This window comes from Mchenga conophoros, linkage group LG3 (assembly GCF_057382185.1).
Source record: "Mchenga conophoros isolate Kocher_MC1m ecotype Shallow Benthic linkage group LG3, M_conophoros_male_GT1.1, whole genome shotgun sequence".
NCBI lineage: Eukaryota > Metazoa > Chordata > Actinopteri > Cichliformes > Cichlidae > Mchenga > Mchenga conophoros.
Genome location: NC_140528.1, coordinates 82,362,373 through 82,387,014, shown reverse-complemented (window position 1 = coordinate 82,387,014; position 24,642 = coordinate 82,362,373). Strand labels below are relative to the sequence as shown.

At 58.5% G+C, this 24,642-nt stretch overlaps 11 non-coding genes and 1 pseudogene across 11 annotated transcripts; all 12 read right to left on the bottom strand.

Annotated features, from left to right (window-relative positions):
- Positions 1-708: 708 nt before the first annotated feature.
- On the bottom strand, positions 709-827 carry LOC146581055 (5S ribosomal RNA). The gene has a single exon (XR_014891823.1). It is a non-coding gene; the product is annotated as a 5S ribosomal RNA (ribosomal RNA).
- A 1,176-nt stretch (positions 828-2,003) lies between these two features.
- LOC146581054 (5S ribosomal RNA) lies at positions 2,004-2,122 on the bottom strand. Its single transcript, XR_014892049.1, has one exon. It is a non-coding gene; the product is annotated as a 5S ribosomal RNA (ribosomal RNA).
- Positions 2,123-3,179: 1,057 nt separating this feature from the next.
- LOC146581053 (5S ribosomal RNA) lies at positions 3,180-3,298 on the bottom strand. Its single transcript, XR_014891821.1, has one exon. It is a non-coding gene; the product is annotated as a 5S ribosomal RNA (ribosomal RNA).
- A 1,765-nt stretch (positions 3,299-5,063) lies between these two features.
- Positions 5,064-5,182, bottom strand: LOC146581052 (5S ribosomal RNA). The gene has a single exon (XR_014891995.1). It is a non-coding gene; the product is annotated as a 5S ribosomal RNA (ribosomal RNA).
- A 2,832-nt stretch (positions 5,183-8,014) lies between these two features.
- On the bottom strand, positions 8,015-8,133 carry LOC146581051 (5S ribosomal RNA). Its single transcript, XR_014892048.1, has one exon. It is a non-coding gene; the product is annotated as a 5S ribosomal RNA (ribosomal RNA).
- Positions 8,134-9,619: 1,486 nt separating this feature from the next.
- Positions 9,620-9,738, bottom strand: LOC146581050 (5S ribosomal RNA). Its single transcript, XR_014891934.1, has one exon. It is a non-coding gene; the product is annotated as a 5S ribosomal RNA (ribosomal RNA).
- Positions 9,739-12,920: 3,182 nt separating this feature from the next.
- On the bottom strand, positions 12,921-13,039 carry LOC146581049 (5S ribosomal RNA). Its single transcript, XR_014891820.1, has one exon. It is a non-coding gene; the product is annotated as a 5S ribosomal RNA (ribosomal RNA).
- A 1,176-nt stretch (positions 13,040-14,215) lies between these two features.
- Positions 14,216-14,334, bottom strand: LOC146581048 (5S ribosomal RNA). Its single transcript, XR_014892047.1, has one exon. It is a non-coding gene; the product is annotated as a 5S ribosomal RNA (ribosomal RNA).
- A 1,251-nt stretch (positions 14,335-15,585) lies between these two features.
- On the bottom strand, positions 15,586-15,704 carry LOC146581047 (5S ribosomal RNA). Its single transcript, XR_014891994.1, has one exon. It is a non-coding gene; the product is annotated as a 5S ribosomal RNA (ribosomal RNA).
- Positions 15,705-17,078: 1,374 nt separating this feature from the next.
- On the bottom strand, positions 17,079-17,197 carry LOC146581046 (5S ribosomal RNA; annotated as a pseudogene).
- Positions 17,198-20,075: 2,878 nt separating this feature from the next.
- LOC146581045 (5S ribosomal RNA) lies at positions 20,076-20,194 on the bottom strand. Its single transcript, XR_014891947.1, has one exon. It is a non-coding gene; the product is annotated as a 5S ribosomal RNA (ribosomal RNA).
- Positions 20,195-21,996: 1,802 nt separating this feature from the next.
- Positions 21,997-22,115, bottom strand: LOC146581044 (5S ribosomal RNA). Its single transcript, XR_014892055.1, has one exon. It is a non-coding gene; the product is annotated as a 5S ribosomal RNA (ribosomal RNA).
- Positions 22,116-24,642: the final 2,527 nt, after the last annotated feature.

Genomic DNA, 24,642 nt, shown 5'->3' with positions numbered 1-24,642 from the left:
CCCTGGTGTGGTGTAAATGGCCTCAGCCAGCAGCCACAGGCCCTGGTGTGGTGTAGGTGGCCTCAGCCAGCAGCCACAGGCCCTGGTGTGGTGTAAGTGGCCTCAATAGCAACTAAGGCCCTGGTGTGGTGTAAGTGGCTTCAGCCAGCAGCCACAGGCTCTGGTGTGGTGTAACTGGCCTCAGCCAGCAGCCACAGGCCCTGGTGTGGTGTAAGTGGCCTCAGCCAGAGCCACAGGCCCTGATGTGGTGTAATTGGCCTCAATAGCAACTAATGCCCTGGTGTGGTGTAGGTGGCCTCAGCCAGCAGCCACAGGCCCTGGTGTGGTGTAAGTGGCCTGAGCAAGAGCCACAGGCCCTGGTGTGGTGTAAGTGGCCTGAGCAAGAGCCACAGACCCTGGTGTGGTGTAATTGGCCTCAATAGCAACTAATGCCCTGGTGTGGTGTAGGTGGCCTCAGCCAGCAGCCACAGGCCCTGGTGTGGTGAAAGTGGCCTCAGCCAGAGCCACAGGCCCTGATGTGGTGTAAGTGGCCCCAGCCGGTCACTCAGGCCCTTGTGTGGTGTAGGTTGCATCAGCTAGCAGCACAAGACATTGGAAAAGAGCCAAAAGCAGTGTCATTAATGTGCCCTCATTAATGGGCAGCTGCTTTTGGTCTTTTAATACACCCCTTCTCTGGATCAAAAGCGGTTCAATGACATGAAAATGAAAGGCTTACAGCACCAGGTATTCCCAGGCAGTCTCCCATCCAAGTACTAACCAAGCCCAGCCCTGCTTAGCTTCCGAGATCAGACGAGGTCGGGCGTGCTCAGGGTGGTATGGCCGTAAGCTGCTGGCTCCAGCACAATGTCTCAATTTGTGGATTCAAGTGATTAGGTGGCAAGTACCTGAAGTTACGAAGACAATGCTATAACCATACCTGCATGTTTGCATAATACCCTAACCCAAAGGCTCAGTTTGGCATTTATCCAACAGCACAGGCCCTGGATTGTTGAAGATGGCCTCAGGAACCAGCACAGGGCCTGGTGTGTTGTACATGGCCACAGCAAGGAGCACAGGGCCTGGTTTGGTGAAGATGGCCTCGGCCAGAAGCGCAGGGCCTGGTGTGATGTGAGTGGCCTGAGCAAGAGCCACAGGCCTTGGTGTGGTGTAAGTGGCCTCAGCCAGCAGCCACAGGCCCTGGTGTGGTGTAAGTCGCCTCAGCCAGAAGCCACAGGCACTGGTGTGGTGTAAGTGGCCTCAGCCAGCAGCCACAGGCCCTGGTGTGGTGTAGGTGGCCTCAGCCAGCAGCCACAGGCCCTGGTGTGGTGTAGGTGGCCTCAGCCAGCAGCCACAGGCACTGGTGTGGTGTAAGTGGCCTCAGCCAGCAGCCACAGGCCCTGGTGTGGTGTAAGTGGCCTGAGCAAGAGCCACAGGCCCTGGTGTGGTGTAATTGGCCTCAATAGCAACTAATGCCCTGGTGTGGTGTAGGTGGCCTCAGCCAGCAGCCACAGGCCCTGGTGTGGTGTAAGTGGCCTCAGCCAGCAGCCACAGGCCGTGGTGTGGTGTAAGTGGCCTGAGCAAGTGCCACAGGCCTGGTGTGGTGTAAGTGGCCTGAGCAAGAGCCACAGACCCTGGTGTGGTGTAATTGGCCTCAATAGCAACTAATGCCCGGGTGCGGTGTAGGTGGCGTCAGCCAGCAGCCACAGGCCCTGGTGTGGTGTAAGTGGCCTCAGCCAGCAGCCACAGGCCCTGGTGTGGTGTAAGTGGCCTCAGCCAGCAGCCACAGGCCCTGGTGTGGTGTAAGTGGCCTCAGCCAGAGCCACAGGCCCTTATGTGGTGTAAGTGGCCCCAGCCGTTCACTCAGGCCCTGGTGTGGTGTAGGTGGCATCGGCTAGCAGCACAAGACATTGGAAAACAGCCAAAAGCAATGTCGTTAATGTGCCCTCATCAATGGGCAGCTGCTTTTGGTCTTTTAATACACCCCTTCTCTGGATCAAAAGCGGTTCAATGACATGAAAATGAAAGGCTTACAGCACTAGGTATTCCCAGGCAGTCTCCCATCCAAGTACTAACCAAGCCCAGCCCTGCTCAGCTTCCGAGATCAGACGAGGTCGGGCGTGCTCAGGGTGGTATGGCCGTAAGCTGCTGGCCCCAGCACAATGTCTCAATTTATGGATTCAGGTGATTAGTTGGCAAGTACCTGAAGTTACGAAGACAATCCTATAACCCTACCTTCATGTTTGCATAATACCCTAACCCAAAGGCTCAGTTTAGCATTTATCCAACAGCACAGGCCCTGGATTGTTGAAGATGGCCTCAGGAACCAGCACAGGGCCTGGTGTGTTGTACATGGCCACAGCTAGCAGCACAGGGCCTGGTTTGGTGAAGATGGCCTCGGCCAGAAGCGCAGGGCCTGGTGTGATGTGAGTGGCCTGAGCAAGAGCCACAGGCCCTGGTGTGGTGTAATTGGCCTCAGCCAGCAGCCACAGGCCCTGGTGTGGTGTAAGTCGCCTCAGACAGAAGCCACAGGCACTGGTGTGGTGTAAGTGGCCTCAGCCAGCAGCAAAAGGGCCCTGGTGTGGTGTAAGTCGCCTCAGCCAGCAGCCACAGGCCCTGGTGTGGTGTAGGTGGCCTCAGCCAGCAGCCACAGGCCCTGGTGTGGTGTAAGTGGCCTGAGCAAGAGCCACAGGCCCTGGTGTGGTGTAAGTGGCCTGAGCAAGAGCCACAGACCCTGGTGTGGTGTAATTGGCCTCAATAGCAACTAATGCCCTGGTGTGGTGTAGGTGGCCTCAGCCAGCAGCCACAGGCCCTGGTGTGGTGTAAGTGGCCTGAGCAAGAGCCACAGGCCCTGGTGTGGTGTAAGTGGCCTGAGCAAGAGCCACAGACCCTGGTGTGGTGTAATTGGCCTCAATAGCAACTAATGCCCTGGTGTGGTGTAGGTGGCCTCAGCCAGCAGCCACAGGCCCTGGTGTGGTGAAAGTGGCCTCAGCCAGAGCCACAGGCCCTGATGTGGTGTAAGTGGCCCCAGCCGGTCCCTCAGGCCCTTGTGTGGTGTAGGTTGCATCAGCTAGCAGCACAAGACATTGGAAAAGAGCCAAAAGCAATGTCGTTAATGTGCCCTCATTAATGGGCAGCTGCTTTTGGTCTTTTAATACACCCCTTCTCTGGATCAAAAGCGGTTCAATGACATGAAAATGAAAGGCTTACAGCACCAGGTATTCCCAGGCAGTCTCCCATCCAAGTACTAACCAAGCCCAGCCCTGCTTAGCTTCCGAGATCAGACGAGGTCGGGCGTGCTCAGGGTGGTATGGCCGTAAGCTGCTGGCTCCAGCACAATGTCTCAATTTATGGATTCAAGTGATTAGGTGGCAAGTACCTGAAGTTACGAAGACAATGCTATAACCATACCTGCATGTTTGCATAATACCCTAACCCAAAGGCTCAGTTTGGCATTTATCCAACAGCACAGGCCCTGGATTGTTGAAGATGGCCTCAGGAACCAGCACAGGGCCTGGTGTGTTGTACATGGCCACAGCAAGGAGCACAGGGCCTGGTTTGGTGAAGATGGCCTCGGCCAGAAGCGCAGGGCCTGGTGTGATGTGAGTGGCCTGAGCAAGAGCCACAGGCCTTGGTGTGGTGTAAGTGGCCTCAGCCAGCAGCCACAGGCCCTGGTGTGGTGTAAGTCGCCTCAGCCAGAAGCCACAGGCACTGGTGTGGTGTAAGTGGCCTCAGCCAGCAGCCACAGGCCCTGGTGTGGTGTAGGTGGCCTCAGCCAGCCGCCACAGGGCCTGGTGTGGTGTAGGTGGCCTCAGCCAGCAGCCACAGGCCCTGGTGTGGTGTAAGTGGCCTCAGCCAGCAGCCACAGGCCCTGGTGTGGTGTAAGTGGCCTGAGCAAAAGCCACAGGCCCTGGTGTGGTGTAAGTGGCCTGAGCAAGAGCCACAGACCCTGGTGTGGTGTAATTGGCCTCAATAGCAACTAATGCCCTGGTGTGGTGTAGGTGGCCTCAGCCAGCAGCCACAGGCCCTGGTGTGGTGTAAGTCGCCTCAGCCAGAAGCCACAGGCACTGGTGTGGTGTAAGTGGCCTCAGCCAGCAGCAAAAGGGCCCTGGTGTGGTGTAAGTGGCCTCAGCCAGCAGCCACAGGCCCTGGTGTGGTGTAGGTGGCCTCAGCCAGCAGCCACAGGCCCTTGTGTGGTGTAATTGGCCTCAATAGCAACTAAGGCCCTGGTGTGGTGTAGGTGGCCTAAGCCAGCAGCCACAGGCCCTGGTGTGGTGTAAGTGGCCTCAGCCAGTGCCACAGGCCCTGGTGTGGTGTAAGTGGCCTGAGCAAGAGCCACAGGCCCTGGTGTGGTGTAAGTGGCCTCAGCCAGCAGCCACAGGCCCTGGTGTGGTGTAAGTGGCCTCAGCCAGCAGCCACAGGCCCTGGTGTGGTGTAAGTGGCCTCAGCCAGTGCCACAGGCCCTGGTGTGGTGTAAGTGGCCTGAGCAAGAGCCACAGGCCCTGGTGTGGTGTAAGTGGCCTGAGCAAGAGCCACAGACCCTGGTGTGGTGTAATTGGCCTCAATAGCAACTAATGCCCTGGTGTGGTGTAGGTGGCCTCAGCCAGCAGCCACAGGCCCTGGTGTGGTGTAAGTGGCCTGAGCAAGAGCCACAGGCCCTGGTGTGGTGTAATTGGCCTCAATAGCAACTAAGGCCCTGGTGTGGTGTAGGTGGCCTCAGCCAGCAGCCACAGGCCCTGGTGTGGTGTAAGTGGCCTCAATAGCAACTAAGGCCCTGGTGTGGTGTAAGTGGCCTGAGCAAGAGCCACATACCCTGGTGTGGTGTAATTGGCCTCAATAGCAACTAAGGCCCCGGTGTGGTGTAGGTGGCCTCAGCCAGGAGCCACAGGCCCTGGTGTGGTGTAAGTGGCCCCAGCCGGTCACTCAGACCCTGGTGTGGTGTAGGTGGCATCAGCTAGCAGCACAAGACATTGGAAAACAGCCAAAAGCAATGTCGTTAATGTGCCCTCATTAATGGGGAGCTGCTTCTGGTCTTTTAATACACCCCTTCTCTGGATCAAAAGCGGTTCAATGACATGAAAATGAAAGGCTTACAGCACCAGGTATTCCCAGGCAGTCTCCCATCCAAGTACTAACCAAGCCCAGCCCTGCTTAGCTTCCGAGATCAGACGAGGTCAGGCGTGCTCAGGGTGGTATGGCCGTAAGCTGCTGGCCCCAGCACAATGTCTCAATTTATGGATTCAAGTGATTAGGTGGCAAGTACCTGAAGTTACGAAGACAATCCTATAACCATACCTGCATGTTTGCATAATACCCTAACCAAAAGGCTCAGTTTGGCATTTATCCAACAGCACAGGCCCTGGATTGTTGAAGATGGCCTCAAGAACCAGCACAGGACCTGGTGTGTTTTACATGGCCACAGCAAGCAGCACAGGGCCTGGTTTGGTGAAGATGGCCTCAGCAAGCAGCCACAGGCCCTGGTTTGGTGTAAGTGGCCTCAGCTAGCAGCCACAGGCCCTGGTGTGGTGTGAGTGGCCTCAGCCAGCAGCCACAGGCCCTGGTGTGGTCTAAGTGGCCTCAGCCAGTGCCACAGGCCCTGGTGTGGTGTAAGTGGCCTGAGCAAGAGCCACAGGCCCTGGTGTGGTGTAAGTGGCCTCAGCCAGCAGCCACAGGCCCTGGTGTGGTGTAAGTGGCCTGAGCAAGTGCCACAGGCCCTGGTGTGGTGTAAGTGGCCTGAGCAAGTGCCACAGGCCCTGGTGTGGTGTAAGTGGCCTCAATAGCAAATAAGGCCCTGGTGTGGTGTAAGTGGCCTGAGCAAGAACCACAGGGCCTGGTTTGGTGAAGATGGCCTCGGCCAGAAGCGCAGGGCCTGGTGTGATGTGAGTGGCCTGAGCAAGAGCCACAGGCCCTGGTGTGGTGTAAGTGGCCTCAGCCAGCAGCCACAGGCCCTGGTGTGGTGTAAGTGGCCTCAGCCAGAAGCCACAGGCACTGGTGTGGTGTAAGTGGCCTCAGCCAGCAGCAAAAGGGCCCTGGTGTGGTGTAGGTGGCCTCAGCCAGCAGCCACAGGCCCTGGTGTGGTGTAAGTGGCCTCAATAGCAACTAAGGCCCTGGTGTGGTGTAAGTGGCTTCAGCCAGCAGCCACAGGCCCTGGTGTGGTGTAAGTGGCCTCAGCCAGCAGCCACAGGCCCTGGTGTGGTGTAGGTGGCCTCAGCCAGCAGCCACAGGCCCTGGTGTGGTGTAAGTGGCCTATATAGCAACTAAGGCCCTGGTGTGGTGTAAGTGGCCTCAGCCAGTGCCACAGGCCCTGGTGTGGTGTAAGTGGCCTGAGCAAGAGCCACAGGCCCTGGTGTGGTGTAAGTGGCCTGAGCAAGAGCCACAGACCCTGGTGTGGTGTAATTGGCCTCAATAGCAACTAATGCCCTGGTGTGGTGTAGGTGGCCTCAGCCAGCAGCCACAGGCCCTGGTGTGGTGTAAGTGGCCTCAGCCAGCAGCCACAGGCCATGGTGTGGTGTAAGTCGCCTCAGCCAGAAGCCACAGGCACTGGTGTGGTGTAAGTGGCCTCAGCCAGCAGCAAAAGGGCCCTGGTGTGGTGTAAGTGGCCTCAGCCAGCAGCCACAGGCCCTGGTGTGGTGTAGGTGGCCTCAGCCAGCAGCCACAGGCCCTTGTGTGGTGTAATTGGCCTCAATAGCAACTAAGGCCCTGGTGTGGTGTAGGTGGCCTAAGCCAGCAGCCACAGGCCCTGGTGTGGTGTAAGTGGCCTCAGCCAGTGCCACAGGCCCTGGTGTGGTGTAAGTGGCCTCAGCCAGTGCCACAGGCCCTGGTGTGGTGTAAGTGGCCTGAGCAAGAGGCACAGACCCTGGTGTGGTGTAATTGGCCTCAATAGCAACTAAGGCCCTGGTGTGGTGTAGGTGGCCTCAGCCAGCAGCCACAGGCCCTGGTGTGGTGTAAGTGGCCTAAGCCAGAGCCACAGGCCCTGGTGTGGTGTAAGTGGCCTGAGCAAGAGCCACAGGGCCTGGTTTGGTGAAGATGGCCTCGGCCAGAAGCGCAGGGCCTGGTGTGATGTGAGTGGCCTGAGCAAGAGCCACAGGCCCTGGTGTGGTGTAAGTGGCCTCAGCCAGTAGCCACAGGCCCTGGTGTGGTGTAAGTCGCCTCAGCCAGAAGCCACAGGCACTGGTGTGGTGTAATTGGCCTCAGCCAGCAGCAAAAGGGCCCTGGTGTGGTGTAAGTGGCCTCAGCCAGCAGCCACAGGCCCTGGTGTGGTGTAGATGGCCTCAGCCAGCAGCCACAGGCCCTGGTGTGGTGTAAGTTGCCTCAGCCAGCAGCCACAGGCCCTGGTGTGGTCTAAGTGGCCTCAGCCAGAAGCACAGGGCCTGGTGTGATATGAGTGGCCTGAGCAAGAGCCACAGGCCCTGGTGTGGTGTAAGTGGCCTGAGCAAGAGCCACAGGCCCTGGTGTGGTGTAAGTGGCCTGAGCAAGAGCCACAGGCCCTGGTGTGGTGTAGGTGGCCTCAGCCAGCAGCCACAGGCCCTGGTGTGGTGTAGGTGGCCTCAGCCAGCAGCCACAAGCCCTTGTGTGGTGTAAGTGGCCTCAGCCAGCAGCCACAGGCCCTGGTGTGGTGTAAGTGGCCTCAGCCAGTGCCACAGGCCCTGGTGTGGTGTAAGTGGCCTGAGCAAGAGCCACAGACCATGGTGTGGTGTAATTGGCCTCAATAGCAACTAAGGCCCTGGTGTGGTGTAAGTGGCCTCAGCCAGCAGCCACAGGCCCTGGTGTGGTGTAAGTGGCCTCAGCCAGCAGCCACAGGCCCTGGTGTGGTGTAAGTGGCCTCAGCCAGAGCCACAGGCCCTTATGTGGTGTAAGTGGCCCCAGCCGTTCACTCAGGCCCTGGTGTGGTGTAGGTGGCATCAGCTAGCAGCACAAGACATTGGAAAACAGCCAAAAGCAATGTCGTTAATGTGCCCTCATTAATGGGCAGCTGCTTTTGGTCTTTTAATACACCCCTTCTCTGGATCAAAAGCGGTTCAATGACATGAAAATGAAAGGCTTACAGCACTAGGTATTCCCAGGCAGTCTCCCATCCAAGTACTAACCAAGCCCAGCCCTGCTCAGCTTCCGAGATCAGACGAGGTCGGGCGTGCTCAGGGTGGTATGGCCGTAAGCTGCTGGCCCCAGCACAATGTCTCAATTTATGGATTCAGGTGATTAGGTGGCAAGTACCTGAAGTTACGAAGACAATCCTATAACCCTACCTTCATGTTTGCATAATACCCTAACCCAAAGGCTCAGTTTAGCATTTATCCAACATCACAGGCCCTGGATTGTTGAAGATGGCCTCAGGAACCAGCACAGGGCCTGGTGTGTTGTACATGGCCACAGCTAGCAGCACAGGGCCTGGTTTGGTGAAGATGGCCTCGGCCAGAAGCGCAGGGCCTGGTGTGATGTGAGTGGCCTGAGCAAGAGCCACAGGCCCTGGTGTGGTGTAAGTGGCCTCAGCCAGCAGCCACAGGCCCTGGTTTGGTGTAAGTCGCCACAGCCAGAACCCACAGGCCCTGGTGTGGTGTAACTGGCCTCAGCCAGAGCCACAGCCCCTGATGTGGTGTAAGTGGCCCCAGCCGGTCACTCAGGCCCTGGTGTGTTGTACATGGCCACAGCAAGCAGCACAGGGCCTGGTTTGGTGAAGATGGCCTCAGCCAGAAGCACAGGGCCTGGTGTGATATGAGTGGCCTGAGCAAGAGCCACAGGCCCTGGTGTGGTGTAAGTGGCCTCAGCCAGCAGCCACAGGCCCTTGTGTGGTGTAAGTGGCCTCAATAGCAGCCACAGGCCCTGGTGTGGTGTAGGTGGCCTCAGCCAGCAGCCACAGGCCCTGGTGTGGTGTAAGTGGCCTCAATAGCAACTAAGGCCCTGGTGTGGTGTAGGTGGCCTAAGCCAGCAGCCACAGGCCCTGGTGTGGTGTAAGTGGCCTCAGCCAGTGCCACAGGCCCTGGTGTGGTGTAAGTGGCCTGAGCAAGAGCCACAGGCCCTGGTGTGGTGTAAGTGGCCTCAGCCAGCAGCCACAGGCCCTGGTGTGGTGTAAGTGGCCTCAGCCAGCAGCCACAGGCCCTGGTGTGGTGTAAGTGGCCTCAGCCAGTGCCACAGGCCCTGGTGTGGTGTAAGTGGCCTGAGCAAGAGCCACAGGCCCTGGTGTGGTGTAAGTGGCCTGAGCAAGAGCCACAGACCCTGGTGTGGTGTAATTGGCCTCAATAGCAACTAATGCCCTGGTGTGGTGTAGGTGGCCTCAGCCAGCAGCCACAGGCCCTGGTGTGGTGTAAGTGGCCTGAGCAAGAGCCACAGGCCCTGGTGTGGTGTAAGTGGCCTGAGCAAGAGCCACAGACCCTGGTGTGGTGTAATTGGCCTCAATAGCAACTAATGCCCTGGTGTGGTGTAGGTGGCCTCAGCCAGCAGCCACAGGCCCTGATGTGGTGTAAGTGGCCCCAGCCGGTCACTCAGGCCCTTGTGTGGTGTAGGTGGCATCAGCTAGCAGCACAAGACATTGGAAAAGAGCCAAAAGCAGTGTCGTTAATGTGCCCTCATTAATGGGCAGCTGCTTTTGGTCTTTTAATACACCCCTTCTCTGGATCAAAAGCGGTTCAATGACATGAAAATCAAAGGCTTACAGCACCAGGTATTCCCAGGCAGTCTCCCATCCAAGTACTAACCAAGCCCAGCCCTGCTTAGCTTCCGAGATCAGACGAGGTCGGGCGTGCTCAGGGTGGTATGGCCATAAGCTGCTGGCCCCAGCACAATGACTCAATTTATGGATTCAAGTGATTAGGTGGCAAGTACCTGAAGTTACGAAGACAATCCTATAACCATACCTGCATGTTTGCATAATACCCTAACCCAAAGGCTCAGTTTAGCATTTATCCAACAGCACAGGCCCTGGATTGTTGAAGATGGCCTCAGGAACCAGCACAGGGCCTGGTGTGTTGTACATGGCCACAGCTAGCAGCACAGGGCCTGGTTTGGTGAAGATGGCCTAGGCCAGAAGAGCAGGGCCTGGTGTGATGTGAGTGGCCTGAGCAAGAGCCACATACCCTGGTGTGGTGTAATTGGCCTCAATAGCAACTAAGGCCCTGGTGTGGTGTAGGTGGCCTCAGCCAGCAGCCACAGGCCCTGGTGTGGTGTAAGTGGCCTCAATAGCAACTAAGGCCCTGGTGTGGTGTAAGTGGCCTGAGCAAGAGCCACATACCCTGGTGTGGTGTAAGTGGCCTCAGCCAGTGCCACAGGCCCTGGTGTGGTGTAAGTGGCCTGAGCAAGAGCCACAGACCCTGGTGTGGTGTAATTGGCCTCAATAGCAACTAAGGCCCTGGTGTGGTGTAGGTGGCCTCAGCCAGCAGCCACAGGCCCTGGTGTGGTGTAAGTGGCCTCAGCCAGCAGCCACAGGCCCTGGTGTGGTGTAAGTGGCCTGAGCAAGAGCCACAGGCCCTGGTGTGGTGTAAGTGGCCTGAGCAAGAGCCACAGACCCTGGTGTGGTGTAATTGGCCTCAATAGCAACTAATGCCCTGGTGTGGTGTAGGTGGCCTCAGCCAGCAGCCACAGGCCCTGGTGTGGTGTAAGTGGCCTCAGCCAGCAGCCACAGGCCCTGGTGTGGTGTAAGTCGCCTCAGCCAGAAGCCACAGGCACTGGTGTGGTGTAAGTGGCCTCAGCCAGCAGCAAAAGGGCCCTGGTGTGGTGTAAGTGGCCTCAGCCAGCAGCCACAGGCCCTGGTGTGGTGTATGTGGCCTCAGCCAGCAGCCACAGGCCCTGGTTTGGTGAAGATGGCCTCGGCCAGCAGCAACAGGACCTGGTTTGATATGAGTGGCCTGAGCCAGCAGCCACAGGCCCTGGTGTGGTGTAAGTGGCCTCAGCCAGCAGCAACAGGCCCTGGTGTGGTGTAAGTCGCCTCAGCCAGAAGCCACAGGCACTGGTGTGGTGTAAGTGGCCTCAGCCAGCAGCAACAGGCCCTGGTGTGGTGTAAGTCGCCTCAGCAAGCAGCCACAGACCCTGGTGTGGTGTAGGTGGTCTCAGCCAGCAGCCACAGGCCCTGGTGTGGTGTAAGTGGCCTCAGCCAGCAGCCACAGGCCCTGGTGTGGTGTAAGTGGCCTCAGCAAGAGCCACAGACCCTGGTGTGGTGTAATTGGCCTAAGCCAGAGCCACAGGCCCTGGTGTGGTGTAAGTGGCCTGAGCAAGAACCACAGGGCCTGGTTTGGTGAAGATGGCCTCGGCCAGAAGCGCAGGGCCTGGTGTGATGTGAGTGGCCTGAGCAAGAGCCACAGGCCCTGGTGTGGTGTAAGTGGCCTCAGCCAGCAGCCACAGGCCCTGGTGTGGTGTAAGTGGCCTCAGCCAGCAGCCACAGGCCCTGGTGTGGTGTAAGTGGCCTGAGCAAGAGCCACAGGCCCTGGTGTGGTGTAAGTGGCCTGAGCAAGAGCCACAGACCCTGGTGTGGTGTAATTGGCCTCAATAGCAACTAATGCCCTGGTGTGGTGTAAGTGGCCTCAGCCAGCAGCCACAGGCCCTGGTGTGGTGTAAGTGGCCTCAGCTAGCAGCCACAGGCCCTGGTGTGGTGTGAGTGGCCTCAGCCAGCAGCCACAGGCCCTGGTGTGGTCTAAGTGGCCTCAGCCAGTGCCACAGGCCCTGGTGTGGTGTAAGTGGCCTGAGCAAGAGCCACAGGCCCTGGTGTGGTGTAAGTGGCCTCAGCCAGCAGCCACAGGCCCTGGTGTGGTGTAAGTGGCCTGAGCAAGTGCCACAGGCCCTGGTGTGGTGTAAGTGGCCTAAGCCAGAGCCACAGGCCCTGGTGTGGTGTAAGTGGCCTCAATAGTAAATAAGGCCCTGGTGTGGTGTAAGTGGCCTGAGCAAGAACCACAGGGCCTGGTTTGGTGAAGATGGCCTCGGCCAGAAGCGCAGGGCCTGGTGTGATGTGAGTGGCCTGAGCAAGAGCCACAGGCCCTGGTGTGGTGTAAGTGGCCTCAGCCAGCAGCCACAGGCACTGGTGTGGTGTAAGTGGCCTCAGCCAGAAGCCACAGGCACTGGTGTGGTGTAAGTGGCCTCAGCCAACAGCAAAAGGGCCCTGGTGTGGTGTAGGTGGCCTCAGCCAGCAGCCACAGGCCCTGGTGTGGTGTAAGTGGTCTCAATAGCAACTAAGGCCCTGGTGTGGTGTAAGTGGCTTCAGCCAGCAGCCACAGGCCCTGGTGTGGTGTAAGTGGCCTCAATAGCAACTAAGGCCCTGGTGTGGTGTAAATGGCCTCAGCCAGCAGCCACAGGCCCTGGTGTGGTGTAGGTGGCCTCAGCCAGCAGCCACAGGCCCTGGTGTGGTGTAAGTGGCCTCAATAGCAACTAAGGCCCTGGTGTGGTGTAAGTGGCTTCAGCCAGCAGCCACAGGCTCTGGTGTGGTGTAACTGGCCTCAGCCAGCAGCCACAGGCCCTGGTGTGGTGTAAGTGGCCTCAGCCAGAGCCACAGGCCCTGATGTGGTGTAATTGGCCTCAATAGCAACTAATGCCCTGGTGTGGTGTAGGTGGCCTCAGCCAGCAGCCACAGGCCCTGGTGTGGTGTAAGTGGCCTGAGCAAGAGCCACAGGCCCTGGTGTGGTGTAAGTGGCCTGAGCAAGAGCCACAGACCCTGGTGTGGTGTAATTGGCCTCAATAGCAACTAATGCCCTGGTGTGGTGTAGGTGGCCTCAGCCAGCAGCCACAGGCCCTGGTGTGGTGAAAGTGGCCTCAGCCAGAGCCACAGGCCCTGATGTGGTGTAAGTGGCCCCAGCCGGTCACTCAGGCCCTTGTGTGGTGTAGGTTGCATCAGCTAGCAGCACAAGACATTGGAAAAGAGCCAAAAGCAGTGTCATTAATGTGCCCTCATTAATGGGCAGCTGCTTTTGGTCTTTTAATACACCCCTTCTCTGGATCAAAAGCGGTTCAATGACATGAAAATGAAAGGCTTACAGCACCAGGTATTCCCAGGCAGTCTCCCATCCAAGTACTAACCAAGCCCAGCCCTGCTTAGCTTCCGAGATCAGACGAGGTCGGGCGTGCTCAGGGTGGTATGGCCGTAAGCTGCTGGCTCCAGCAGAATGTCTCAATTTGTGGATTCAAGTGATTAGGTGGCAAGTACCTGAAGTTACGAAGACAATGCTATAACCATACCTGCATGTTTGCATAATACCCTAACCCAAAGGCTCAGTTTGGCATTTATCCAACAGCACAGGCCCTGGATTGTTGAAGATGGCCTCAGGAACCAGCACAGGGCCTGGTGTGTTGTACATGGCCACAGCAAGGAGCACAGGGCCTGGTTTGGTGAAGATGGCCTCGGCCAGAAGCGCAGGGCCTGGTGTGATGTGAGTGGCCTGAGCAAGAGCCACAGGCCTTGGTGTGGTGTAAGTGGCCTCAGCCAGCAGCCACAGGCCCTGGTGTGGTGTAAGTCGCCTCAGCCAGAAGCCACAGGCACTGGTGTGGTGTAAGTGGCCTCAGCCAGCAGCCACAGGCCCTGGTGTGGTGTAGGTGGCCTCAGCCAGCAGCCACAGGCCCTGGTGTGGTGTAGGTGGCCTCAGCCAGCAGCCACAGGCACTGGTGTGGTGTAAGTGGCCTCAGCCAGCAGCCACAGGCCCTGGTGTGGTGTAAGTGGCCTGAGCAAGAGCCACAGGCCCTGGTGTGGTGTAATTGGCCTCAATAGCAACTAATGCCCTGGTGTGGTGTAGGTGGCCTCAGCCAGCAGCCACAGGCCCTGGTGTGGTGTAAGTGGCCTCAGCCAGCAGCCACAGGCCGTGGTGTGGTGTAAGTGGCCTGAGCAAGTGCCACAGGCCTGGTGTGGTGTAAGTGGCCTGAGCAAGAGCCACAGACCCTGGTGTGGTGTAATTGGCCTCAATAGCAACTAATGCCCTGGTGTGGTGTAGGTGGCGTCAGCCAGCAGCCACAGGCCCTGGTGTGGTGTAAGTGGCCTCAGCCAGCAGCCACAGGCCCTGGTGTGGTGTAAGTGGCCTCAGCCAGCAGCCACAGGCCCTGGTGTGGTGTAAGTGGCCTCAGCCAGAGCCACAGGCCCTTATGTGGTGTAAGTGGCCCCAGCCGTTCACTCAGGCCCTGGTGTGGTGTAGGTGGCATCGGCTAGCAGCACAAGACATTGGAAAACAGCCAAAAGCAATGTCGTTAATGTGCCCTCATCAATGGGCAGCTGCTTTTGGTCTTTTAATACACCCCTTCTCTGGATCAAAAGCGGTTCAATGACATGAAAATGAAAGGCTTACAGCACTAGGTATTCCCAGGCAGTCTCCCATCCAAGTACTAACCAAGCCCAGCCCTGCTCAGCTTCCGAGATCAGACGAGGTCGGGCGTGCTCAGGGTGGTATGGCCGTAAGCTGCTGGCCCCAGCACAATGTCTCAATTTATGGATTCAGGTGATTAGTTGGCAAGTACCTGAAGTTACGAAGACAATCCTATAACCCTACCTTCATGTTTGCATAATACCCTAACCCAAAGGCTCAGTTTAGCATTTATCCAACAGCACAGGCCCTGGATTGTTGAAGATGGCCTCAGGAACCAGCACAGGGCCTGGTGTGTTGTACATGGCCACAGCTAGCAGCACAGGGCCTGGTTTGGTGAAGATGGCCTCGGCCAGAAGCGCAGGGCCTGGTGTGATGTGAGTGGCCTGAGCAAGAGCCACAGGCCCTGGTGTGGTGTAATTGGCCTCAGCCAGCAGCCACAGGCCCTGGTGTGGTGTAAGTCGCCTCAGACAGAAGCCACAGGCACTGGTGTGGTGTAAGTGGCCTCAGCCAGCAGCAAAAGGGCCCTGGTGTGGTGTAAGTCGCCTCAGCCAGCAGCCACAGGCCCTGGTGTGGTGTAGGTGGCCTCAGCCAGCAGCCACAGGCCCTGGTGTGGTGTAAGTGGCCTGAGCAAGAGCCACAGGCCCTGGTGTGGTGTAAGTGGCCTGAGCAAGAGCCACAGACCCTGGTGTGGTGTAATTGGCCTCAATAGCAACTAATGCCCTGGTGTGGTGTAGGTGGCCTCAGCCAGCAGCCACAGGCCCTGGTGTGGTGTAAGTGGCCTGAGCAAGAGCCACAGGCCCTGGTGTGGTGTAAGTGGCCTGAGCAAGAGCCACAGACCCTGGTGTGGTGTAATTGGCCTCAATAGCAACTAATGCCCTGGTGTGGTGTAGGTGGCCTCAGCCAGCAGCCACAGGCCCTGGTGTGGTGAAAGTGGACTCAGCCAGAGCCACAGGCCCTGATGTGGTGTAAGTGGCCCCAGCCGGTCCCTCAGGCCCTTGTGTGGTGTAAGTGGCCTCAATAGCAACTAAGGCCCTGGTGTGGTGTAAGTGGCCTGAGCAAGAGCCACATACCCTGGTGTGGTGTAATTGGCCTCAATAGCAACTAAGGCCCCGGTGTGGTGTAGGTGGCCTCAGCCAGGAGCCACAGGCCCTGGTGTGGTGTAAGTGGCCCCAGCCGGTCACTCAGACCCTGGTGTGGTGTAGGTGGCATCAGCTAGCAGCACAAGACATTGGAAAACAGCCAAAAGCAATGTCGTTAATGTGCCCTCATTAATGGGGAGCTGCTTCTGGTCTTTTAATACACCCCTTCTCTGGATCAAAAGCGGTTCAATGACATGAAAATGAAAGGCTTACAGCACCAGGTATTCCCAGGCAGTCTCCCATCCAAGTACTAACCAAGCCCAGCCCTGCTTAGCTTCCGAGATCAGACGAGGTCAGGCGTGCTCAGGGTGGTATGGCCGTAAGCTGCTGGCCCCAGCACAATGTCTCAATTTATGGATTCAAGTGATTAGGTGGCAAGTACCTGAAGTTACGAAGACAATCCTATAACCATACCTGCATGTTTGCATAATACCCTAACCAAAAGGCTCAGTTTGGCATTTATCCAACAGCACAGGCCCTGGATTGTTGAAGATGGCCTCAAGAACCAGCACAGGACCTGGTGTGTTTTACATGGCCACAGCAAGCAGCACAGGGCCTGGTTTGGTGAAGATGGCCTCAGCAAGCAGCCACAGGCCCTGGTTTGGTGTAAGTGGCCTCAGCTAGCAGCCACAGGCCCTGGTGTGGTGTGAGTGGCCTCAGCCAGCAGCCACAGGCCCTGGTGTGGTCTAAGTGGCCTCAGCCAGTGCCACAGGCCCTGGTGTGGTGTAAGTGGCCTGAGCAAGAGCCACAGGCCCTGGTGTGGTGTAAGTGGCCTCAGCCAGCAGCCACAGGCCCTGGTGTGGTGTAAGTGGCCTGAGCAAGTGCCACAGGCCCTGGTGTGGTGTAAGTGGCCTGAGCAAGTGCCACAGGCCCTGGTGTGGTGTAAGTGGCCTCAATAGCAAATAAGGCCCTGGTGTGGTGTAAGTGGCCTGAGCAAGAACCACAGGGCCTGGTTTGGTGAAGATGGCCTCGGCCAGAAGCGCAGGGCCTGGTGTGATGTGAGTGGCCTGAGCAAGAGCCACAGGCCCTGGTGTGGTGTAAGTGGCCTCAGCCAGCAGCCACAGGCCCTGGTGTGGTGTAAGTGGCCTCAGCCAGAAGCCACAGGCACTGGTGTGGTGTAAGTGGCCTCAGCCAGCAGCAAAAGGGCCCTGGTGTGGTGTAGGTGGCCTCAGCCAGCAGCCACAGGCCCTGGTGTGGTGTAAGTGGCCTCAATAGCAACTAAGGCCCTGGTGTGGTGTAAGTGGCTTCAGCCAGCAGCCACAGGCCCTGGTGTGGTGTAAGTGGCCTCAGCCAGCAGCCACAGGCCCTGGTGTGGTGTAGGTGGCCTCAGCCAGCAGCCACAGGCCCTGGTGTGGTGTAAGTGGCCTATATAGCAACTAAGGCCCTGGTGTGGTGTAAGTGGCTTCAGCCAGCAGCCACAGGCTCTGGTGTGGTGTAAGTGGCCTCAGCCAGCAGCCACAGGCCCTGGTGTGGTGTAAGTGGCCTCAGCCAGAGCCACAGGCCCTGATGTGGTGTAAGTGGCCCCAGCCGGTCACTCAGGCCCTGGTGTGGTGTAGGTGGCATCAGCTAGCAGCATAAGACATTGGAAAACAGCCAAAAGCAGTGTCGTTAATGTGCCCTCATTAATGGGCAGCTGCTTTTGGTCTTTTAATACACCCCTTCTCTGGATCAAAAGCGGTTCAATGACATGAAAATGAAAGGCTTACAGCACCAGGTATTCCCAGGCAGTCTCCCATCCAAGTACTAACCAAGCCCAGCCCTGCTTAGCTTCCGAGATCAGACGAGGTCGGGCCTGCTCAGGGTGGTATGGCCGTAAGCTGCTGGCCCCAGCACAATGTCTCAATTTATGGATTCAAGTGATTAGGTGGCAAGTACCTGAAGTTACGAAGACAATCCTATAACCATACCTGCATGTTTGCATAATACCCTAACCCAAAGGCTCAGTTTGGCATTTATCCAACAGCACAGGCCCTGGATTGTTGAAGATGGCCTCACGAACCAGCACAGGGCCTGGTGTGTTGTACATGGCCACAGCAAGCAGCACAGGGCCTGGTTTGGTGAAGATGGCCTCGGCCAGAAGCGCAGGGCCTGGTGTGATGTGAGTGGCCTGAGCAAGAGCCACAGGCCCTGGTGTGGTGTAAGTCGCCTCAGCCAGAAGCCACAGGCACTGGTGTGGTGTAAGTGGCCTCAGCCAGCAGCAAAAGGGCCCTGGTGTGGTGTAAGTGGCCTCAGCCAGCAGCCACAGGCCCTGGTGTGGTGTAGGTGGCCTCAGCCAGCAGCCACAGGCCCTGGTGTGGTGTAAGTGGCCTCAGCCAGCAGCCACAGGCCCTGGTGTGGTGTAAGTGGCCTCAGCCAGCAGCCACAGGCCCTGGTGTGGTGTAAGTGGCCTCAGCCAGTGCCACAGGCCCTGGTGTGGTGTAAGTGGCCTGAGCAAGAGCCACAGACCCTGGTGTGGTGTAATTGGCCTCAGCCAGCAGCCACAGGCCCTGGTGTGGTGTAAGTCGCCTCAGACAGAAGCCACAGGCACTGGTGTGGTGTAAGTGGCCTCAGCCAGCAGCAAAAGGGCCCTGGTGTGGTATAAGTCGCCTCAGCCAGCAGCCACAGGCCCTGGTGTGGTGTAGGTGGCCTCAGCCACCAGCCACAGGCCCTGGTGTGGTGTAAGTGGCCTCAGCCAGCAGCCACAGGCCCTGGTGTGGTGTAAGTGGCCTCAGCCAGCAGCCACAGGCCCTGGTGTGGTGTAAGTGGCCTCAGCCAGTGCCACAGGCCCTGGTGTGGTGTAAGTGGCCTGAGCAAGAGCCACAGGCCCTGGTGTGGTGTAAGTGGCCTGAGCAAGAGCCACAGACCCTGGTGTGGTGTAATTGGCCTCAATAGCAACTAATGCCCTGGTGTGGTGCAGGTGGCCTCAGCCAGCAGCCACAGGCCCTGGTGTGGTGTAAGTGGCCTGAGCAAGAGCCACAGGTCCTGGTGTGGTGTAAGTGGCCTGAGCAAGAGCCACAGACCCTGGTGTGGTGTAATTGTCCTCAATAGCAACTAATGCCCTGGTGTGGTGTAGGTGGCCTCAGCCAGCAGCCACAGGCCCTGGTGTGGTGTAAGTGGCCTCAGCCAGCAGCCACAGGCCATGGTGTGGTGTAAGTCGCCTCAGCCAGAAGCCACAGGCACTGGTGTGGTGTAAGTGGCCTCAGCCAGCAGCAAAAGGGCCCTGGTGTGGTGTAAGTGGCCTCAGCCAGCAGCCACAGGCCCTGGTGTGGTGTAGGTGGCCTCAGCCAGCAGCCACAGGCCCTTGTGTGGTGTAATTGGCCTCAATAGCAACTAAGGCCCTGGTGTGGTGTAGGTGGCCTAAGCCAGCAGCCACAGGCCCTGGTGTGGTGTAAGTGGCCTCAGCCAGTGCCACAGGCCCTGGTGTGGTGTAAGTGGCCTCAGCCAGTGCCACAGGCCCTGGTGTGGTGTAAGTGGCCTGAGCAAGAGCCACAGACCCTGGTGTGGTGTAATTGGCCTCAATAGCAACTAAGGCCCTGGTGTGGTGTAGGTGGCCTCAGCCAGCAGCCACAGGCCCTGGTGTGGTGTAAGTGGCCTAAGCCAGAGCCACAGGCCCTGGTGTGGTGTAAGTGGCCTGAGCAAGAGCCACAGGGCCTGGTTTGGTGAAGATGGCCTCGGCCAGAAGCGCAGGGCCTGGTGTGATGTGAGTGGCCTGAGCAAGAGCCACAGGCCCTGGTGTGGTGTAAGTGGCCTCAGCCAGCAGCCACAGGCCCTGGTGTGGTGTAAGTCGCCTCAGCCAGAAGCCACAGGCACTGGTGTGGTGTAAGTGGCCTCAGCCAGCAGCAAAAGGGCCCTGGTGTGGTGTAAGTCGCCTCAGCCAGCAGCCACAGGCCCTGGTGTGGTGTAGATGGCCTCAGCCAGCAGCCACAGGCCCTGGTGTGGTGTAAGTGGCCTCAGCCAGCAGCCACAGGCCCTGGTGTGGTCTAAGTGGCCTCAGCCAGAAGCACAGGGCCTGGTGTGATATGAGTGGCCTGAGCAAGAGCCACAGGCCCTGGTGTGGTGTAAGTGGCCTGAGCAAGAGCCACAGGCCCTGGTGTGGTGTAAGTGGCCTGAGCAAGAGCCACAGGCCCTGGTGTGGTGTAGGTGGCCTCAGCCAGCAGCCACAGGCCCTGGTGTGGTGTAGGTGGCCTCAGCCAGCAGCCACAAGCCCTTGTGTGGTGTAAGTGGCCTCAGCCAGCAGCCACAGGCCCTGGTGTGGTGTAAGTGGCCTCAGCCAGTGCCACAGGCCCTGGTGTGGTGTAAGTGGCCTGAGCAAGAGCCACAGACCATGGTGTGGTGTAATTGGCCTCAATAGCAACTAAGGCCCTGGTGTGGTGTAAGTGGCCTCAGCCAGCAGCCACAGGCCCTGGTGTGGTGTAAGTGGCCTCAGCCAGCAGCCACAGGCCCTGGTTTGGTGTAAGTCGCCACAGCCAGAACCCACAGGCCCTGGTGTGGTGTAACTGGCCTCAGCCAGAGCCACAGCCCCTGATGTGGTGTAAGTGGCCCCAGCCGGTCACTCAGGCCCTGGTGTGGTGTAGGTGGCATCAGCTAGCAGCACAAGACATTGGAAAAGAGCCAAAAGCAATGTGATTAATGTGCCCTTATTAATGGGCAGCTGCTTTTGGTCTTTTAATACACCCCTTCTCTGGATCAAAAGCGGTTCAATGACATGAAAATTAAAGGCTTACAGCACCAGGTATTCCCAGGCAGTCTCCCATCCAAGTACTAACCAAGCCCAGCCCTGCTTAGCTTCCGAGATCAGAAGAGGTCGGGCGTGCTCAGGGTGGTATGGCCGTAAGCTGCTGGGCCCAGCACAATGTCTCAATTTATGGATTCAAGTGATTAGGTGGCAAGTACCTGAAGTTACGAAGACAATCCTATAACCATACCTGCATGTTTGCATAATACCCTAACCCAAAGGCTCAGTTTGGCATTTATCCAACAGCACAGGCCCTGGATTGTTGAAGATGGCCTCAGGAAACAGCACAGGGCCTGGTGTGTTGTACATGGCCACAGCAAGCAGCACAGGGCCTGGTTTGGTGAAGATGGCCTCAGCCAGAAGCACAGGGCCTGGTGTGATATGAGTGGCCTGAGCAAGAGCCACAGGCCCTGGTGTGGTGTAAGTGGCCTGAGCAAGAGCCACAGGCCCTGGTGTGGTGTAAGTGGCCTGAGCAAGAGCCACAGGCCCTGGTGTGGTGTAGGTGGCCTCAGCCAGCAGCCACAGGCCCTGGTGTGGTGTAGGTGGCCTCAGCCAGCAGCCACAAGCCCTTGTGTGGTGTAAGTGGCCTCAGCCAGCAGCCACAGGCCCTGGTGTGGTGTAAGTGGCCTCAGCCAGTGCCACAGGCCCTGGTGTGGTGTAAGTGGCCTGAGCAAGAGCCACAGACCATGGTGTGGTGTAATTGGCCTCAATAGCAACTAAGGCCCTGGTGTGGTGTAGGTGGCCTAAGCCAGAAGCCACAGGCCCTGGTGTGGTGTAAGTGGCCTCAGCCAGCAGCCACAGGCCCTGGTGTGGTGTAAGTGGCCTCAGCCAGAAGCCACAGGCACTGGTGTGGTGTAAGTGGCCTCAGCCAGCAGCAAAAGGGCCCTGGTGTGGTGTAAGTGGCCTCAGCCAGCAGCCACAGGCCTTGGTGTGGTGTAAGTGGCCTCAGCCAGCAGCCACAGGCCCTGGTGTGGTGTAAGTCGCCTCAGCCAGAAGCCACAGGCACTGGTGTGGTGTAAGTGGCCTCAGCCACCAGCCACAGGCCCTGGTGTGGTGTAGGTGGCCTCAGCCAGCAGCCACAGGCCCTGGTGTGGTGTAAGTGGCCTCAGCCAGCAGCCACAGGCCCTGGTGTGGTGTAAGTGGCCTGAGCAAGAGCCACAGGCCCTGTTGTGGTGTAAGTGGCCTCAGCCAGCAGCCACAGGCCCTGGTGTGGTGTAAGTGGCCTGAGCAAGTGCCACAGGCCCTGGTGTGGTGTAAGTGGCCTGAGCAAGTGCCACAGGCCCTGGTGTGGTGTAAGTGGCCTCAATAGCAAATAAGGCCCTGGTGTGGTGTAAGTGGCCTGAGCAAGAACCACAGGGCCTGGTTTGGTGAAGATGGCCTCGGCCAGAAGCGCAGGGCCTGGTGTGATGTGAGTGGCCTGAGCAAGAGCCACAGGCCCTGGTGTGGTGTAAGTGGCCTCAGCCAGCAGCCACAGGCCCTGGTGTGGTGTAGGTGGCCTCAGCCAGCAGCCACAGGCCCTGGTGTGGTGTAAGTGGCCTCAGCCAGCAGCCACAGGCCCTGGTGTGGTGTAAGTGGCCTGAGCAAGAGCCACAGACCCTGGTGTGGTGTAATTGGCCTCAATAGCAACTAATGCCCTGGTGTGGTGTAGGTGGCCTCAGCCAGCAGCCACAGGCCCTGGTGTGGTGAAAGTGGCCTCAGCCAGAGCCACAGGCCCTGATGTGGTGTAAGTGGCCCCAGCCGGTCACTCAGGCCCTTGTGTGGTGTAGGTTGCATCAGCTAGCAGCACAAGACATTGGAAAAGAGCCAAAAGCAGTGTCGTTAATGTGCCCTCATTAATGGGCAGCTGCTTTTGGTCTTTTAATACACCCCTTCTCTGGATCAAAAGCGGTTCAATGACATGAAAGGTTTACAGCACCAGGTATTCCCAGGCAGTCTCCCATCCAAGTACTAACCAAGCCCAGCCCTGCTTAGCTTCCGAGATCAGACGAGGTCGGGCGTGCTCAGGGTGGTATGGCCGTAAGCTGCTGGCTCCAGCACAATGTCTCAATTTATGGATTCAAGTGATTAGGTGGCAAGTACCTGAAGTTACGAAGACAATGCTATAACCATACCTGCATGTTTGCATAATACCCTAACCCAAAGGCTCAGTTTGGCATTTATCCAACAGCACAGGCCCTGGATTGTTGAAGATGGCCTCAGGAACCAGCACAGGGCCTGGTGTGTTGTACATGGCCACAGCAAGGAGCACAGGGCCTGGTTTGGTGAAGATGGCCTCGGCCAGAAGCGCAGGGCCTGGTGTGATGTGAGTGGCCTGAGCAAGAGCCACAGGCCTTGGTGTGGTGTAAGTGGCCTCAGCCAGCAGCCACAGGCCCTGGTGTGGTGTAAGTCGCCTCAGCCAGAAGCCACAGGCACTGGTGTGGTGTAAGTGGCCTCAGCCAGCAGCCACAGGCCCTGGTGTGGTGTAGGTGGCCTCAGCCAGCAGCCACAGGCCCTGGTGTGGTGTAGGTGGCCTCAGCCAGCAGCCACAGGCCCTGGTGTGGTGTAAGTGGCCTCAGCCAGCAGCCACAGGCCCTGGTGTGGTGTAAGTGGCCTGAGCAAGAGCCACAGGCCCTGGTGTGGTGTAAGTGGCCTCAGCCAGCAGCCACAGGCCCTGGTGTGGTGTAAGTGGCCTGAGCAAGTGCCACAGGCCCTGGTGTGGTGTAAGTGGCCTGAGCAAGTGCCACAGGCCCTGGTGTGGTGTAAGTGGCCTCAATAGCAAATAAGGCCCTGGTGTGGTGTAAGTGGCCTGAGCAAGAACCACAGGGCCTGGTTTGGTGAAGATGGCCTCGGCCAGAAGCGCAGGGCCTGGTGTGATGTGAGTGGCCTGAGCAAGAGCCACAGGCCCTGGTGTGGTGTAAGTGGCCTCAGCCAGCAGCCACAGGCCCTGGTGTGGTGTAAGTGGCCTCAGCCAGAAGCCACAGGCACTGGTGTGGTGTAAGTGGCCTCAGCCAGCAGCAAAAGGGCCCTGGTGTGGTGTAGGTGGCCTCAGCCAGCAGCCACAGGCCCTGGTGTGGTGTAAGTGGCCTCAATAGCAACTAAGGCCCTGGTGTGGTGTAAGTGGCTTCAGCCAGCAGCCACAGGCTCTGGTGTGGTGTAACTGGCCTCAGCCAGCAGCCACAGGCCCTGATGTGGTGTAAGTGGCCCCAGCCGGTCACTCAGGCCCTGGTGTGGTGTAGGTGGCATCAGCCAGCAGCCACAGGCCCTGGTGTGGTGTAAGTCGCCTCAGCCAGCAGCAAAAGGGCCCTGGTGTGGTGTAAGTGGCCTCAGCCAGCAGCCACAGGCCCTGGTGTGGTGTAGGTGGCCTCAGCCAGCAGCCACAGGCCCTGGTGTGGTGTAAGTGGCCTCAGCCAGCAGCCACAGGCCCTGGTGTGGTGTAAGTGGCCTCAGCCAGCAGCCACAGGCCCTGGTGTGGTGTAAGTGGCCTCAGCCAGTGCCACAGGCCCTGGTGTGGTGTAAGTGGCCTGAGCAAGAGCCACAGACCCTGGTGTGGTGTAATTGGCCTCAGCCAGCAGCCACAGGCCCTGGTGTGGTGTAAGTCGCCTCAGACAGAAGCCACAGGCACTGGTGTGGTGTAAGTGGCCTCAGCCAGCAGCAAAAGGGCCCTGGTGTGGTGTAAGTCGCCTCAGCCAGCAGCCACAGGCCCTGGTGTGGTGTAGGTGGCCTCAGCCAGCAGCCACAGGCCCTGGTGTGGTGTAAGTGGCCTGAGCAAGAGCCACAGGCCCTGGTGTGGTGTAAGTGGCCTGAGCAAGAGCCACAGACCCTGGTGTGGTGTAATTGGCCTCAATAGCAACTAATGCCCTGGTGTGGTGTAGGTGGCCTCAGCCAGCAGCCACAGGCCCTGGTGTGGTGTAAGTGGCCTGAGCAAGAGCCACAGGCCCTGGTGTGGTGTAAGTGGCCTGAGCAAGAGCCACAGACCCTGGTGTGGTGTAATTGGCCTCAATAGCAACTAATGCCCTGGTGTGGTGTAGGTGGCCTCAGCCAGCAGCCACAGGCCCTGGTGTGGTGAAAGTGGCCTCAGCCAGAGCCACAGGCCCTGATGTGGTGTAAGTGGCCCCAGCCGGTCCCTCAGGCCCTTGTGTGGTGTAAGTCGCCTCAGCCAGAAGCCACAGGCACTGGTGTGGTGTAAGTGGCCTCAGCCAGCAGCAAAAGGGCCCTGGTGTGGTGTAAGTCGCCTCAGCCAGCAGCCACAGGCCCTGGTGTGGTGTAGATGGCCTCAGCCAGCAGCCACAGGCCCTGGTGTGGTGTAAGTGGCCTCAGCCAGCAGCCACAGGCCCTGGTGTGGTCTAAGTGGCCTCAGCCAGAAGCACAGGGCCTGGTGTGATATGAGTGGCCTGAGCAAGAGCCACAGGCCCTGTTGTGGTGTAAGTGGCCTCAGCCAGCAGCCACAGGCCCTGGTGTGGTGTAAGTGGCCTGAGCAAGTGCCACAGGCCCTGGTGTGGTGTAAGTGGCCTGAGCAAGTGCCACAGGCCCTGGTGTGGTGTAAGTGGCCTCAATAGCAAATAAGGCCCTG